This window comes from Dipodomys spectabilis, unplaced genomic scaffold (assembly GCF_019054845.1).
Source record: "Dipodomys spectabilis isolate Male_0828 unplaced genomic scaffold, ASM1905484v1 ptg000053l, whole genome shotgun sequence".
In the NCBI taxonomy this organism is placed as follows: Eukaryota; Metazoa; Chordata; class Mammalia; order Rodentia; family Heteromyidae; genus Dipodomys; species Dipodomys spectabilis.
In genome coordinates, this window is record NW_024870730.1 from 15,740,922 (window position 1) to 15,758,796 (window position 17,875).

The 17,875-nt window shown below is 42.8% G+C and overlaps 1 long non-coding RNA gene and 1 other non-coding gene across 2 annotated transcripts; both read left to right on the plus strand.

Moving 5' to 3' along the window:
• Window positions 1-14,385: 14,385 nt before the first annotated feature.
• Window positions 14,386-15,457, plus strand: LOC122107763. The gene is made up of 4 exons (XR_006147412.1): window positions 14,386-14,640; window positions 14,912-14,968; window positions 15,059-15,116; window positions 15,311-15,457. It is a non-coding gene; the product is annotated as an uncharacterized LOC122107763 (long non-coding RNA).
• LOC122107812 lies at window positions 15,159-15,232 on the plus strand. The gene has a single exon (XR_006147421.1). It is a non-coding gene; the product is annotated as a small nucleolar RNA SNORD50 (small nucleolar RNA).
• Window positions 15,458-17,875: the final 2,418 nt, after the last annotated feature.

The following is a 17,875-nucleotide window of genomic DNA, read 5'->3' on the forward strand; positions in this document are numbered from 1 at the left end:
TCAGGGCTGGCACCCTACCATTTGAGCCACAGCCCCACTTCTGACCCTTTTTGCTTTGTTCAGGCGCCGGTCCCCTGGCCTGGTTCCGGCCCCAGCCTGGAGCGCGCTCGTTAGGCCTGTGCTAATGTGTATACCACCTTGGTTATGCAGCCTGGAGGACACAGTTCAAATTTCTTCTACTGTTGGTAGTCTTGACCCAGGGGCACTGTTCCTGGCTTGAGCATTTAAGCTCCCTTCCCGGGGCGCTCTTGCTCTGGCCTGGCCAGCAGAGTGTGCTCCACTGGCTGGTGGGGCTCTCGAACAGTTCCCAGTTTTAGTGGGTCCTGTGGTCCGGGTGTTGGGGTAGGGAGTCTAGGTCAGGGTCTGGGGATTCCCTCCAGCTCTGGTCTCCCTTGATGGATTCCCTGTCCCCTGATGGGTACTCACCCTGTAGGTCGTCAGTTGTTGTTGCAGTCCGTCAGTTGTTGTTGCAGTCCGAGTTCAGTTGGGGTGGTTGCGGGCTGGGTTGGGCGGCCCCCCGCCGGGTCGTTGCGATCGCGACAGGTCCCTTTGTGGCGCTGCTGGTGCCGGGCGGCTTTGGCGGGATGGAGCCTCTCCGCTCCGGTGGAGAGTGATGGGTGGGGTGGGATCCTCCTGGAGACTCCCGGCTGGTAGGTTTCTCTGTTCCTGGCGATCTGCTGTTCTGCAATCCGGTACCTGGTGATCTGCAAGCAGCCCCCTGTGTCTCTGTGGCTCCGGCAGCCCCTGCCGGGCCGGCTGGCCGGCGGCTTGGCGCACTGCCGCGCGGCCAGTAAAGGTTGGGGGAGGGGTCTTCGCTCTTCTCTGTTCTGAAATTCTTCTTTTCCTCTCTTTCTTTTTTTGTTATTTTCCACCTCTGGTTTTTCTCTGAGTGTTCGTCTTTTTGTTGTTGTCGGTCTCTTGGGGAGATTAAAGGTTGGAACTCGAACTCTCTTTTTGGTTGGAGAGAGCTGTGGCGTTTCCCTACTGCCCCGTCGCCATCTTGAGAACTCTCTCGATAACTAGATTTTACAAACATCATTTGATTTGTGTGTATGTGTATGTACGTGTGTGTGTACCTGGGTACTGTCCCTAAACTGTTTTGCACAAAGCTAGCACAGTTATCCAGAGGTCCACGTTCAGCATTTTTGGTGCTTAATCAAATATAAAAGTCTCATGGACTTCTTTTTTTATTTTTTAAATTTTTATTATCTTTAAGTAGTTGTACAAAGAAGTTCCCATTCTGCAAAACAGTTTATGAATACAAAGTGTCTGACAACATTGTCACCCATCACTCCTAACCCACCCGGTTTTTTTCTTTTTTTTTTAATTGAAATTATGTGAATACATAAATTTCACATATTTCACAGTATTGTGGAATAGTGACACTGAAAGTCACAAACACATTTTAACACTCACAAGGCAAATTGTCATTATCATGGTCTATAAAGTTTGTGAATTCTAAAAAAAAAAAAAAAAGGTTTGTGAATTCTATGAGCTTTGACAATACAATTATTTCTTTCACATCAGGTGATATTTACATTTCTTTCCTTTTGCTTAGTGTAAGCTGTTCCCTTTTTCCCTCTCAATTCTCCCTTCCCATGGCTGTCTTTGGGTTGCTTAGTTCATTTTCATCTATGTCCAGGCAGCTGGTGGGCCCCTCTGTTGTAAGTTTTCTCATGGATTTTCTTGCCCCAAGTGATTTTGAACTGTGATCCTCAGATATTAACTCAGTGCTGTTTTATTTTATTGCTTGTTGTTTTGTTTGTTGTGTGTTTATCTGTTCAAATTTCTTTTCTTTTTATTTATTTATTTTTTTGGTCAGTCGTGGGGCTTGAACTCTGGGCTTGGGCGCTGTCCCTGTGCTCTTCAGCTCAAGGCAAGTACTCTACCGCTTGAGCCACAGTGCCATTTCTAGTTTTCTAGTGGTTTTTATTGGAGATAAGAGTCTCACGGACTTTCCTGCCCAGGCTGGCTTTGAACCACCATCCTCAGATCTCAGCCTCCTGAGTAGCTAGGATTACAGGCGTGAGCTACGGCCCCTCCCCCCCCCCCCCCCCCCCCGCTTTATCTGTTCAAATTTCTTCATTTCTCTTTCTCTCTCCTTCCCTCAACACAAAGGTAACTGAATATTTCTATTTATCTCACTCTAATTTCCTATTAACCTTTCTATTGTTTAGCTACCACTCCTACCTTTCCTATATGACCTCAGACCTTATATTATTCATAGTTATCCCCATCTCCTTCCCATTACCACCCTGGCTAAGGTGTTTCTAGATCATGATGATGCATGCATACTTCTACAATCATCTAGATACTTAAGTATTAATGGTGACTGGTCTTCATTAGCAATTGCTGCAAACACAAGGTTGTGATTTATCAAGTGCGATAGTTTCTGCAGCTGAGCTTCCTCACCTTGAGGAGAAAAAGGTCTGAATACAGTGCTTTGAACATTGAAATTGAATGTTTTAGTAGTATGCCACACATACTCAGTCTAACAAGAAAATACAGAATAACTCAGCCACTACCCAGTCTTAAGAAATCTCTGAGAGAGGACAAGGGAAGAGGTGACATTGTCCAAAAAGAAATGTACTTTTTTCCTGACTTATGTAACTGTAACCCCTCTCTATACATAACCTTTGTAATAACAATAAAAAATTAAAAGAGAAATCACCAGCTAAAAGGACATTAGGTTAAAACCTTCACCTAAAAACAAGTCCCCAGATATGTAAATCCCAGTGAAAAATTTAAAAATTCATGAATAAACAAGGCAATATGTTTCCTTCAAATGTTGGCAACTCTACAATAAAGGATTTAAGTGATAGTAAAGAGTAAAATAATCAATAAAATTTGAAACAATTTCCAAAAAAATTACAAGAATTATCAATGAAATTAAAGAGATGTTTAAGCAGTATCTCTTCATCATAATGTGAGGTCGTAAGAAGACAGCTATATACCAAAGGTGGTAGATTATCTGGAAACTAACTTAACAGGATTTTGCTCAAACTGGATAGAGCAGAGACAGAGATGAAAGCCCAGGTCCTAGCTGAGTCACCTAGAGGCCTTGTAGAAATAAATGCATAATAATGCCCAAACTGACTAAGGTATCTTTTAATTACCTACCTCCTAATATCATCACATAACAGATTAGCATTTCAACATATGAATTTTGGAGAACACAAACATTTATTCCATAACATATATGAATATTAGTTTCTTCATGAATAGAAATGTACCTGCCAATATGCTTTGATAACATAAAGAAACTTTTGAGGATGCATAAGAAACTTAGAGGGAAGTAAGGCAGGAACTAGATAGATGGGGAACAGCATGGAAGAAAGACCTTGCACTTTACAATATCTGATTTGGTTGAAACAGATAAACAAATATCTTTTAAAAATAAAAAGTATATTGGGCTGGGAATGTGGCTCAAGTGGTAGAGCAGTAGCCTTGAACAAAAGGGACAGTGTCCAGGCCCTGAGTTCAAGCCCCTGGACTGGCAAAAAAATAATTTTAAAAATTCTCTTTAAAAAATACATATATATAGGGGCTGGGAAGGTGGCTCAGTGGTAGAGTGCTTGCCTTGCATGCATGAGGCCCTGGGTTCGATTCCTCAGCACCACATAAGCAGAAAAAAAAAGCCGGAAGTAGCGCTGTGGCTCAGTGGTAGAGCGCTAGCCTTGAGCTGAAGAGCTGAGGGTCAGAGCCCAGGCCCAGAGTTCAGGACCACGACCAGACCCCCCCCCCCCCAAAAAAAAAAAAAAAAAAAAAAAAGAGAAACAGACAGACAAATTTGTATGAACCCAAATCTGATAAGCTTCTTTGTGTGTGTGTGTGTGTGTGTGTGTGTGTGTGTGTGTGTGTGTGTGTGTGTGACTTTTTTATTTTTTGTCAGTCATGGGGCTTGAATTCTGGGCCTTCACACTGTCCCTCAGCTCTTCAGCTCAAGGTTAGCACAATACCACTTGAGCCACAGTGTCACTTCTGGTTTTCTGGTAAAACCACCAAAAATTGGAGATAAAGAGTCTCACAGACTTTACTGCCTGGGCTGGCTTTGAACCAAGATCCTCAGATCTCAACCTCCTGAGTAGCTAGGATTACAGGCATGAGCCATCAGCTCCCAGCCTGCTTCTTTGTGCTCTGAGTTTAAAACTGCCCATTTTTTTCATTTGACCTGTGGAGCCTGTTAAGTCTTGGTTACCAGAAAACCTTTAAAACTGTTTTGGTAAAGAGACATATTAGCATACAAATTGACCTTTGAACACTTGCTAGAATTGGTGGGGGCTCACATGAAAACCTACCACATGACCAAGATTGCGAATTTCTGTACAAGTCATGATGATAAGAAAACTTGGCAGAGCTTTATTAAGTAAGCAACCAGACAATCAGACAAACAGACAAACAATGAATATATTGGGAATTACAAAGATAGTAGAAACAGCAATATTTGGTCAGAAATTCTTGTGACTAAGAGAATTTTTTTTTTTAAAGCCTTAAAATCTGAACTTGAGTAACAAGGGTGAGGGTGGTAGTAGTTACTAAATCAGAGAAGAATGGGAAAGAAACAGATTTGAAGGAGGAACTCAAAGGTTCTCTTTTTAACATACCATATTTTAGAAGGCTATTTTTTTTTTCCAGGGCTGAGAACCGAACCCAGGGCCTTGTGCGCACCAGGCGGGCGCCCTTCCGCTGGGCTAAACCCCCAGCCCCTAGAAGCCTATTAAATATCATAAACAAGTGTCTTGATTACAAAGAGAGAAGGAGGGCAAGCTATATATATAGATATAGATATGTATGTAGGATGCCTTCAATGTAGAGCTGACAATGGTTTCAATCTTATACAGTATCCTAAAGTACAATATTCAGTTATTCTGTTGCTGTTTCAAAACTATCATCATGTCTACATTGAGTTTTGTCATTGCAGATTTTATCCTCTGCAGTATTTAATCAGACCCACAGAGGGATAAATAACTCTTATTTATTGGTCAAACTAAACTTTTATTCTTAACCAACACTACCACCACTACCAACAACAACAAAAATAACCATGTCTCCATTTACTAGAATTCATTTCGATAAATAGTATTTTATTACTTTGGCTTTTTCTGTTTATGTAGTACTGAGGAACCAAACCCAGGGTTTTATGCAGGCTAGGCAAACACTCTACCACTAAACCACATTCTCAGCCCCTAAATAGTAGCTTAAATGCCCAGAGGAGTTATGCCTTTCCGTTCCTCATCTAAGGGTAATAAAAAAATTTAAACAAAAACAAAAACAAAAAAAACCCCACAACACCTTACTAGAGCTTTCTAATTCGGAGATGTGTAAAAGTATTATAAGGAGGAAATCTAGTAAGAGATGATGAGATACACTAAATCTAAAGAGTTACAGGAACAGAAAAATGGATAAAGGGATAGGGGTGAAAGGTTAATCAAGCCATCTAGTAGCTGGTTCCCCCTAAAGCTAACCGTAATGGTTACTCACACTTAAAAGTAATAGGACTGCCAGAGGCAGGTGGCTCACACTTGTAAGCTTAGCTATCAGGAGACTAAGATCTGAGGATCAGATTTAGATGCCAGTCAGGACAGAAAAAGGCCTGTGAGACTGTGGCTTAAAGTGATAGTTATCCTTGCACAAAAAAAGCTCAAGGACAGCACCTAGGCCCTGAGTTCAAGCCCCATGACTGACCAAAAACAACAAAAAAAGTAATAGGACACAGGATTTATCATTAAAGAAAATGATTAGAAATCTTAGTATAAATAAGTATAGATAAGAAAAACTACAGTTATAGAAACAAAATTATTTTATTTCATGACTTTCTAGAGTGATGTTATAGAAAAGAACATATTTTAAAAGATAAAAAAGGAAAACAAGATCCCACCTCCTGTAGCCCCTTCAGCTATGGAATCATAACTGATGAGGTCAGCAACCTCATAATGTAATCACCCCTTAATAGGGCTGTCAGCTGAAAACCAAGCCTTCAACACATAAACCTTTGAATGATTTCATAGTGAAATCATAACAATGATCCTTCTACCTCATCTTTCTAGAATGCTCAGATTACAGGCAAGTGACACCACGGCTGGCCCACACCTGTAGTTCTGACAGCCTTCACCAATCCCAGTTGAAGAGCCTGTATCATCACACGTTCTATGAAGTTTGAAGCCCATTATTGAAGGTTCCTAAAGTGAACCCTTTGGGGGTAATCTTGATTAAAGGAAACAAAAGAATAGCCAGGTGTGATACATACTGTCTTCCATATCAAAACAAGTCCACCAACAATTGATCTTCTTGTCTGGTGTTAGTTTTTTTTTTGTTGTTGGTTGTGGGGCTTGAACTCTGGGCCTGGGTGCTATCCCTCAGCTCTTCAGCTCAAGGAAAGTGCTCTACCAACTGAGCCACAGCTCCACTTCCAGTTTTCTGAGTGGTTTACTGGAGATAAGAGTCTCATAGACTTTCCTGCCAGGCTGGCTTTGAACCTCAGCTTTGAACCTCAGCCTCCTGAGTAGCTAGGATTACAGGCGTGAGCCACTGGCACCCAGCTCTGTGGTACTTTCAAAAACAGCAATTTTTTTTTATTTATTTATTTTTATTTTTATTTTTTTGGGTCCAGTCGTGGGGCCTGAACTCTGGGCCTGGGCGCTGTCCCTCAGCTCTTCAGCTCAAGGCTAGCACTCCACCACTTGAGCCACAATGCCACTTCCGGCTTTTTTCTTTTTGCTTATGTGGTGCTGAGGAATCGAACCCAGGGCCTCATGCATGCAAGGCAAGCACTCTACCACTGAGCCACCTTCCCAGCCCCAAAACAGCAATTTTTTGTGTGTGTGCCAGTCCTAGGGTTTGAACTCAGGACCTGAGCTTTTACACACTCTAACACTTGAGCCACAGCTCCACCTCTGGCTTTTTGGTAATTAATTAGAAATAAGAGTCTGCCCAGGCTAGCTTTGAACCATGATCCTCAGGTCCAGTCTCCTGAGTAGCTAGGATTACAGGCACCAGCACCCAGCAAGAATTACAATTTTTGATTGACTTTATTGAGACAATTCCTTTGATTATGGGCCAAAATTGCGCCAAAGAACTGTACGACGTGTTGAGTGAGTCCTTGGCTCTTATCAGGATTGATAGAGAGGCCAGGCTATCTTCATCATAGTGTCTAAAACGTTATATAGGACTTTGTCAAATTTCTTCTTAGGCTAACACTGAGAATATTGTATTAGTCAGCTTTCTATTGGGAAAAGATACCTTAGAAATCTATCAGCTTCTAGGAGACAAGGTTTATTTTGGTTTACAGCCTCACAGGAACTTGGTAATATTATTTTGGGAGTCTATGTGAGGCAAAACATCATGGCAGAGAGGGCATGGACAAGGGGTTACCTCATGGCAGGTGGGAAGCAAAAACAGAGGATGGCCTGGAGTTTCAATATCCCGTTAAGAACCTATCGCCAGTGAACTAACTTCCTTCTACTAGACTTCATTTTTAAAAAATCCACCAACTTCCAATAGTCCCATCATTTGGAGACCAAGCTTTGAGCACATGGCATTTTGGGAACATTTCAGTTCCAAACTCTAACAGCTATCATCAATACAGTGAATGAAATATGCCTGGAGTGACTAGGCTTGTTGCAGATCTAACCTACTTAACTAGAGTCACTTTGCACAGCAATTGGTATGTTCCCATGGTAAAGTGGTAAGTAGAGTGCTGGTCATCCCATGTAAACACAATCTGTCCTATTTTTATCCATAAAGAAATGAAGAAGAGCCAGGTGCCTGTGGATCATACATATAATCCTAGCTACTTGGGAAGCTGAGATCTCAAGTTCAAGATTCAAACTGATTCTCAGATCTCAGCTTCTGAGTAGCTTGGATTACACGCATGAGCCACCAGTACCAGGATATTCCTGTTACTTACCTAACATTTCAGAACATTCCATCAAATTGACCTATTTCTGCTGAAATGTAAGAAATCACATTTCATAATATTTTCCTTAATGTGGTCTCTTTCATGGGCTTTTCTACCTCCACTGAGCTCTCAAGTTTGGAGTATTCCAGGCCTGTACCCTTGGCTTTCTCTTCTTTCTCTATTTATATTCTTTCCCTACTGATCTCGCTCATGTCATGCTCTAAATTCCTAACTATGCCAATAATACTGACCTCTTCTCTCACTTCAGACTGTCTCTGTAGGGTTTCCACATATGTAAGACATTTTCCCTAAATCTCTTTACTATTTTTTGGAATATTTATAGTTTTCAGTTGTCTGCTTTGACATTAAATCTAGTGCTTATTGAACAGGTCAGACACTGGCGGGAAAAGATCATGAACTACAAGATTCTTTTAAATTTTGGCTATGTTTGTATTTTTGAATAAGTTAATTATGCTTCTAATCTAATATTTAACTTGGCACACATACTTCTACCATGACTTAAAAGCTGTAATAAATGCATTTTTGTCTTATACAGTTCCTTATATTATGGGTACTATGTTTTCCAAGGTTGTCTACCTGTAAGGTGTCTGCACACACTATGGCACTAACTCTAAGCCTCTGCTATTGACACTTTTTTCTTTTATCTCCACGGAATAATTGAGGAAAACTTCAGTCATCTTCCCTAAATTAGCATTTAAATAAGTCATTATGTAACTGACTTTTCTCTTGGGCTTCAGTTCCACATTTCTGATGGCGCACATCAGATGGACAAATGTAACCAAATGTTCAATCCAAAATTTAGTATAACCAAAATCAACTTTCTTGTTCCCAAGCAGGTATCTCTTAATTGCTCTCTTTCTGTCCAGTTTTTGTTCCCTTAGCTTCCCAGGCTCTGTTCTACTTCCTCTCTTCCTCCACAGTTTCTTTCTTCAATACAAAAATATCATGTCCTGGTGACATTATTGTGGTTTGGCAATCAGACAGACTTGAAAACCTTAGTTAATGAAAGTGTCTCTTTTCTTTTTTTCATGATGTCTTTGTGTGTGCGCGCGTCCGGGCTTGCATGCTCTCTCACGTACACATGTGCCAGTCCAGGGGCTTGAACTCAGGGCCTGTGCACTTTAGTGCTCAAGTTCAAAGATAGCACACTATCATTTGAGCCACAGCTCCACTTCCAGCTTTTTTATTTTGGTAGTTAACTGGAGATAGAGTCTCCTGGACTTTACTGCTCAGACTACCTTGAAATTGTGAACTTAGATCTCAGCCTCCTGAATAGTTAGGATTATAAGTGTGAATCAATGGTACTCATCCTCCTGATTTTTTCTTTTTGACAAAGTGATGTACAGAGGGGTTAGTTATGTAAGTAAGGTAGTAAGTACATTTCTTGTCAAACTTGTTACCCCTTCCCTTATTTTTCTCCAACTTTCCCTTCCCCTCCAATCCTCCCCCCGCCCCAATTTCTTTTATAAAAATTTTTCCTGAACCAGGGCTTGAACTCAGGGGCTTCCAGCTCTAATTTGGCTTTTTTATTCATGGCTAGAGTTCACTTGATCAAGTTTAACTGCTAACTGGAGAGAATTTTCTACCTATGGCTGGATTATAACTATAATCATCCTCCAAGTCTGAGCCTCCTGAGTAATTGGAATTACAGACATGAGCCACCAGTACCCAAATCTCTCATTTCTAATATGAAGTGTAAAAGTTTAGATTTTAAATGTCTCACCAATGACCATGTATTAAAGGCTTGGCTCTCAGCTTGCTAATAATGAAAGATGGTGGAAATTTCAAGTGAAGGGGTCTAATAGTCTTTGGTTTGGGAGGTATGCCCTTGAAGGGGATTATAGAATCCTGTTTACTTCCTAATTTTCTTTTTCACTTCTTGGCCATAAGAGGAATAAGATTTTGTTGCTTCTGGAATTTGTTTTGTTTTGTGTTTGGCAGTTCTGGGCTTTAAACTCAGGGGTTGAGCTTTTAAGTCTGACACTTTACCACTTCAATTGGGCCTCCGGCCCTACATTTTTTGGTTAAAGATGTAGTCTAGCAAAGTTTTCTGCCTGTGCTGGCCTCAAACCACTATCCTCAATCTCAGCCTTCTGAGTAGTTTAGGATTACAGGCATCAGTCACTAGTGTCTGACTAATTTAATTCAACCATTGCCATATTTAGATATTAAAACGTTGACATGAAAATGTGTCCAAACTAGACATGGTAGCATATGCTATAATCCTAGCATTTGCAAACTTGAAGCACAAGGATTGCCATTTTAAGACCTACTGGACATATCAGTGAATTTGAGGGCAGCCCAGACTATACAAAGAGCTTATCTCAAAAAAGAAAAGGGGAAGGAGGATAAAGAAAAGACAAGCCGGGCGCCGGTGGCTCATGCCTGTAATCCTAGCTACTCTGGAGGCTGAGATCTGAGGATCACGGTTCAAAGCCAGCCTGGGCAGAAAAGTCCGTTGAGACTCTGATCTCCAATAAACCACTAGAAAACCAGAAGTGGCACTGTGGCTCAAGAGATAGAGCGCTCACCTTGAGCTGAAGAGGGCAAGGACAGTACCCAGGCCCAGAGTTCAAGCACCACGACTGACAAAAAAAAGAAAAAAAAGAAAAGACAATGTTGGACTGATTTATTGATAATGAAATAAATATTTAATCCATCAAAAAACACACTTAGAATTACACAGACAGCTTACACTTGTGATTCATATTTTATTTCTGCTAAACAGTATTAACCTAATGTTAAAATGCTGATTTTGGGGGGTCCACAAGATTCTGCTTTGGTTAGAGCCTAGAAATGTCCTGATTTTTTGCTTACCATGTTCCAGTTGATAAATCAAGATAAAAAAAAATTTTGAGCAAGTGATTGGTCAAAATTGCAGTGATTCAAAAATAATGTTGGATCTCATTTTCATTTACCACCCCATAATAGCCACATCTGTTTTTCAATTCACAAAACATACTTCAATGCCAGGCACCAGTGATTCAGGCCTGTAATCCTAGCTGATGCTCAGGAGGCTGAGAACTGAGGATCACAGCTCCAAGCCAGTACAGGCTGACTTGAGACTCCTTTTGTCCATCAGACTCCTATCTCATATTAATTACCAAAAAGCCAGAAGTAGAGCTGTGGCTCAAATTGTAGAACACAAGACTTGAGCAACAAAACTAAAGGACAGCATTCAAGTCTTAGGACCACGTGCACACAGACAAATATTCAAGCTATGTGCTTGTGGCTCATACCTAGAATCGTACTCAAGAGGGTAAGATTTGAGGATCATGGATAGAAGTCAGCCCTAACAGGAAAGTCTATGAAACTCTTATCTCCAATTAGCCACTAAAAAGCTGGAAATGAGCTGTGGCTCAAGTGGTAGAGCACTAGCCTTGAGTGGAAAAAAGCTAAAGGGCACAACCCAGGCCCTCAAATTAACAAAAGCAAATCCACACTTTAAAAGATAGTCACAAGAGAAGGGATGAGTTAGGAGCGATGGGTGACAATGTTGTCATACACCTTGTATTCATATACTGTTTTGTAGAATGGGAACTTCTTTGTATAACTACTTAAAGATTTTTTTTTTTTAAAGAAATAAAAAAAAAAAAGATAGTCACAAAACGTAACCTTTAGTGCAAGTGAAAGTGAGAACAACTAACAAAATCTATCATAAACTTAAATAAACTTTTTTTTTTTTTTTGTCAGTGGTGGTGCTTGAAACGCTAGGTGGGCCTGGGGCTGTCCCTCAGCTCTTCAGCTCAAGAGCCACAGCACCACTTTCCATTTTCTGGTGGCTAATTGGAAATGAGTCTGGTGGACTTCCCTGTCCCAGCTGGCTGTGAAACACAATCCTCAGATCTCAGCCTCCTGTGTAGCTAAGATTACAGGTGTGAGGCACCGGCGCCCAGCTTATACTTTTTGTTTTTTTGGCCAGTTATGGGCTTGATTGCTGGGCCTGGGCACTATCCCTCAACTCTTCAGCTCAAGGCTAGTGCTTTTTCACTTGAGCCACATCACCACTTCCGGTTTTCTAAGCGTTTATTGGAGGTAAGAGTCTCATGGACTTTTGCTGCCCGGGCTGGCTTTGAACCATGATCCTCAGATCTCAGCCTCCTAAGTAGCTAGGATTACAGGTGTGAACCACCAGCACTCGTAAACTTAACTTTTGACTTGCTTCTACAAACTGATTTTACAGATCAAAAGATCACTGATGGCTGGGAATGTGGCTTAGTGGTAGAGTGCTTGCCTAACATGCATCAAGCCCTGGGTTCAATTCCTCAGTACCACATATACAGAAAAACCCCAGCCAGGCACTGGTGGCTCATACCTGTAATCTTAGCTACTCAGGAGGCTGAGATCTGAGGATCGAGGTTCAAAGCCAGCCCAGGTAGGGAAGTCACTGAGACTCTTATCTCCAATTAACCACCAGAAAACCGGAAGCAGTGCTGTGGTTCAAGTTGTGGCAGAGCGCCAGCCTTCAGCTGAAAAGCTGAGGGATGGCGCCCAGGACCAGAGTTCAAACCCAATGACAAAACAAAAACAAAAAGCCAGAACTGGCACTGTGGCTCCTGGTAGAGTGCTAGCCTCGAGCAAAAGAAGCTCAGAGTCAGTGCCCAGGCCCTGAGTTCAAGCCCCAGGACTGGGGGGCAGGGGGAGGGAAGGGACGGGGAAAGTTAATTGATAAACATATATTTCACAGTACAGTTTGATATGTAGTAGTGAAATTAATAATTGAATAGTATGTAGGCTATAAAAAGAACAAAGTCATCTATGTACTGATAAAATGGCTATATTTGCCAGAAGGAAAAATAAGCCAGAGTATACCCATTCCACCAATACGTAAAATATGTACAGCAGATATATTTTTGGGGGGGGGGGTGTCCGGTCGTGGGGCCTGAACTCTGGGCCTGGGCGCCGTCCCTCAGCTCTTCAGCTCAAGGCTAGCGCTCTACCACTTGAGCCACAGCGCCACTTCCGGCTTTTTTTTTTCTTTTTTCTTATGTGGTGCTGAGTAATCGAACCCAAGGCCTTGAGCATGCAAGGCAAGCGCTCTACCACTGAGCCACCTTCCCAGCCCCAACAGATATCTTTTTATATGAAAAGATATTAACAAATATCCTATAACTGTTAATGTGTATAACTTTTGATAGTGGTTACTGCCTGATAATAGAACTGGAGAGAAAATTCACGGGGATGCAGAAAAATCTACCTTATTTTGCTTTTTTATGTTTTCGGACTGTTTTATTTTTTTTTAACATTATGAGCGATAGACAAATATGTAGTGTACCTTGCTAACAATACGAAAAAGCGATAAAACTCTAACCAATTAAACAGCACTTCGGTTTTTGGTGGGGAAATTTCGTTTTTCATCCTAACCTTGCTATCTGGAATTTGATCTTCATTCTGATTCCAAAGCCATTTGAGACTATTACTGAACCAGTGATTACTGACAAACTACCCCCACCATGCTAAGCCAGAGACATAAACAGCAGTGCACAAGCCCAGATGTGTTCTTTACACACACTTCACGGAGGAAAACGGAACATAGGCGCACGCGTAAAACAAGTCCAATGAGTAAGTAGCGCTATGAAAGCAAAGCCTCAGTTCCCTCAAGTGTGCAACACACCGATTCACTCACACGTGCTAACACCTGAAAGCATTACTGCTTCTGAATTGTTCAGTCTGTCCTCTGGAGGGTCGTGTTCGGGGCTACGTCTCAAATGACTCCTTTATCCAACTCAGTACGGGGAAACTGAAAACCATCTGTCAGCCGAGCGACCCCGGGCCAGGTCCGGAACGGCCTCGGTGAACGGGGAGGGAGGGGTGGGCGTCCGGCTCGCGGTCTCCGCGGAGGGCTGCGGCCGGGAAGCCGGGCGCCCGCTCCGGCGCCGGGGTCGCGGGCTGCGCCGCAGGGCGGCCCTCGGGCCGACAAGCGCGCCGTCCACAGCTTTCTCAGCCCGGCCGTTCGGCTCGCCTGCCTCCCTTTTCGGGCTGGTGGCGGGCAGCGCCAGCCGGCTGATCCAGCGGCCGCCGGCGTGCCAAGCCCCGCAGGGCGCCACCTAGCCGGCGCACCTTCTCTCTCCACCGGGCCGACACGAAGGCCGCCCAGCGCTGGATACTCAAGTCACTCCCGGCGCCCTAGAGGACTTGGCTCACAGGACAGCGGCAGTACGGCCTCGCCTCCGAAGGCGACTGTTAGTTTGAATTCTGGCGCCACTCCCGCGCCACGTAGGGCCCAGGAGCCCGCCAGACTCGGAAGCCACGGACGGCCGGCGAGCGCGTGCCTGAGAATGGAGGGGCGGGCCAGCGGCGCGCGCGCCACGCCCCGGAACGTCCGCAAAGAAAAGACCTACCGCGCGCGCTCCCGTTGGGACGTCTCATGAGATAGCTCCTCCCTCTCTTCTTCCCGCGTCCAATAGGAAGAGAGAGGGTGGGGCGGCCTCGGTCCGATTCGGAAGAGGCTATAAAAGGAGCTGCAGGGGGCGTCCCTCCTCCTTTTACTTCGGACTTGGAGCTGCGGCGCTTCGGTCTTTGCTACTGGTGAAGCCAGGATTCAAGCGCAAGATGGGGGTACGCGACGTAGTTGAGGCCTTCCGCCCTTGGGAGCGACCTTGGAGAGTTCAGCCCAGAGTAATAACTGTGAGAACCTTGTGTGTGGGGACCGAAGATGGACGGCCTTTCACATAGAGCTGGAGTCGGAAGTGGCGACTGGCCTGGAGCTCACGCACAAGGAGGTAGGCCTCGGGCGCCATGCTGGATTGTGGCCGTCGGCTGCCCCCCCCCCCCACGCTTCAACTAGAGATTGGGTTGGAAGGTCAGTTAATGAGCAAGGCAGGCCGACGTGGCAAGCGTCGTTTTCCTATCTTATTTCATAATGAGGTAGCCGACATTAAGGGGCTGCTTTGTTCCTCAGAAAACTATTGGTTTTGAGAATGGGAGGGGCCTGGTGCTGAAAAGCCACGTGACATGGTGACTGATCTCAATTGTTCGTTTCCCTCCGTGCAGGAACAATGGCGCTGTGTTTCAGTGATTTATCGCATCCGTTACGAAAGGAAATTCAAGGTAAGAGCTGTTGAAATCCTAGTGTTTGAAATGAAGTAATCTACTTATATACATGAGGAAATCTTTGTTCATTTGTTTTTCTGTCTACAGTGAGGGTGCCCATACACTGAGACAGTTGCTCCTGAGTTCCTGAGATACTAAAACACTTGTAAGTGGAAACTACTTAACAATTACCAGATACTGTGTCTTTGGTCTATAATGATGATGCTATCCCGAACCTGAATTCCTGTTGAAAAAAAAAACTACGGATCTGGCTTCTGAGATAGACCATTGTGAATTTATTTTTAAATGAGATGTTTTTACTACTGATAATTTTGTAATTCTTTTCTCTTTATTTTCTAGGGGCAATAGCAGGATTCTAGAAAGAAAAGTTGGTAAAGATATCCAGACAAGACAAATTGGAAAGAAAACTTAAAATTTTGAAAAATACAAGTATTAAGTCTCTGCGTTTGTAATACGTAATTATGATTAAACTTAATTTTGTGCCAACTTGGAAGAATCTAGTAATTTCGTAGATTCCATGGAATACTCAGTTAAGAAGGGCACTGAAATGAAGCTACGTCACCTGTTAAACAGGGAGATTGGAAAAAGGTGTCTGTGGTTGAGCGTGATTATTCCATTTGACATAACTAGAAATCAGCAAGGTTCATTATGCTGTCTTGGCCATAACACAGCAGTAACCCTGGTACCTTTTGATCAGATCTACATAGGGATTAATTGATATATTACTTGATATCTTGCTAATTACAAGTGTGTAACACCAGTGGCAATGCTGATTTTTATGTTTGTACAATTCTAAGACTTGGGTGGGTTTGTATTGTGCTAACTGTTCAAGCCTTCTGTACAATTATTTCTTCAGCTTTATTTCTACTTGTTCAAGTTAATTTTTTTTTTGGTCAGTTGTGGGCCTGAATTCAGCCTGGGCACTGTCCCTCAGCTCTTCAGCTCAAGTCTAGCGCTGTACCACTTGAGCCTCAGCCCCAATTCCGTTTTTTTTTCTGCTTATGTGGTGCTGAGGAATCAAACCCAGTGCTTCGTGCATGCAAGGCAAGTACTCTACCACTGAGCCACCTTCCTGCAAAGATTGATCTAAGGGCTTCAGTCATAATAGTACCTTACAACGTTCTTTTGTTATACACTTGGCACATTACTGCTTTTGCTCCATCTTGTGGAGTTTGAATTTGTCTCATGTCCATATTTGTGTTCCAATGACATGCTAAATTCTTTTTTTGGGGGGGGGGGGGTCCGGTCGTGGGGCCTGAACTCTGGGCCTGGGCGCTATCCCTCAGCTCAAGGCTAGCACTCTGCTACTTGAGCCACAGCGACACATACGGCTTTTTTCTTTTGGCATCGAACCCAGGGCCTCATGCATGCAAGGCAAATGCTCTACCACTGAGCCACCTTCACAGCCCTGACATGCTAAATTCTTAGTGCCACCACATAGTAGCTGTTTTAGGGACCTTATTAAAGAATCAAATTCTTGGGATTTCATAATAGCATCTTTAAGGGAAATTAAGGAAAGTGACTCAGCATGTATTATAATGACATTTATGGGATGATGATTCATTGTAGATAATTGATAAACTAGTTACCTAAGCCAAAAATGGGTTTGAGGGAGCTAGGCATATAGGTGAATGGCTTCCCAAGTCTATGCAGATGCAGTATCTTGACCCTACAAATAGAAATTTTGGGGCTGGGAATAACAGTTCAAGGGCATCTACAATAATGAGTAACTTCACTTAGGAAGTGAGGACTATTAGCTAGAATTGGGCCAGACAGGTATAACATCTAAATGTTTATATCACGCATAAGACTTTGGAGGAAAATGGTATTACCTGCCCTTCTCTCAAAGCTGGTAAAGACTTAGCATGGTGAAATACTTAAAACGCTGACCTCTTCACTAGTTGCTTCTGTTTTTTTTTTCCCCTCTCAGTAGTTTTTGTCTTGTTTGAGTCTCTAGGCCAACCAGCCTCCAATTCAGTGCTCCAGCCTCCACTTCCTATGTGAATGCTGAGGTGTTTCAGGCATGAAGTGTCATGTTAGTCTTGATATGAACCAAATTAGTACTGTGCATTTTGATGACTTCTGCAGTACTAATCTCTGTTAAGGAGGATAGAGGTGGAAAAATCAAAGGCTAAATACATTGAACTAAAATATTTTCTGCCTAGAGTTGGAAAAGTTACTTTGAGTCAAGACCAACTCAGGTAGAGAAAAGAAACATTTTGAATATGCTTAGTATTATCTTGAACCTGTGTGATATATTTGGGTGCCAACAAGGACAGATGTGGAACAAATAAGTTTATAAGCAAGGAAGTTTGAATTTTTGCAAAAGACTACTAAATCACCATTCATTGATAGGCTAGACACTATTTCTAGTTTACCAATGTTTAGTGTGCAGTAAATAACGTGTATATATACCTATCAGGCTCTAAACAGCTTTTTGTACTCTAGGCTGATGCTCTACAACTTGAGCCACTGTGCCACTTCCTGTTTTCTTAGTGGCTATCAAAAAGCTGGAAGTGGGCTGGGCATCGGTGGCTCACACCTATAATCCTAGCTACTCAAGAGGCTGAGACTTACCTAACCACCAGGAAACCAGAAGTGGGACTGGCTCAAGTGGTAGAGTGCTCTCTTTGAGCTGAAGAGCTCAGGAACAGCACCCAGGCCCTGAGTTAAAATGCACAACGACAAAAAGCTGCAAGTGGAGTTAATGGGTAGAAAGGACATGTTAGCTTTGAGCCAAACCTCAGAGACAGCTGAGGTCTGAGTTCTAGCCCCAGTATCTTCACAAAAAGAATTTACCCCTCAGAACCTAACAATTTAGAAGAGAACTCAGATTCCTAAGTCTTAAAGACATTGGTTTTAGAAATTAAAGGCAAAATGTGCACATCTGGGTTTAGTAATATT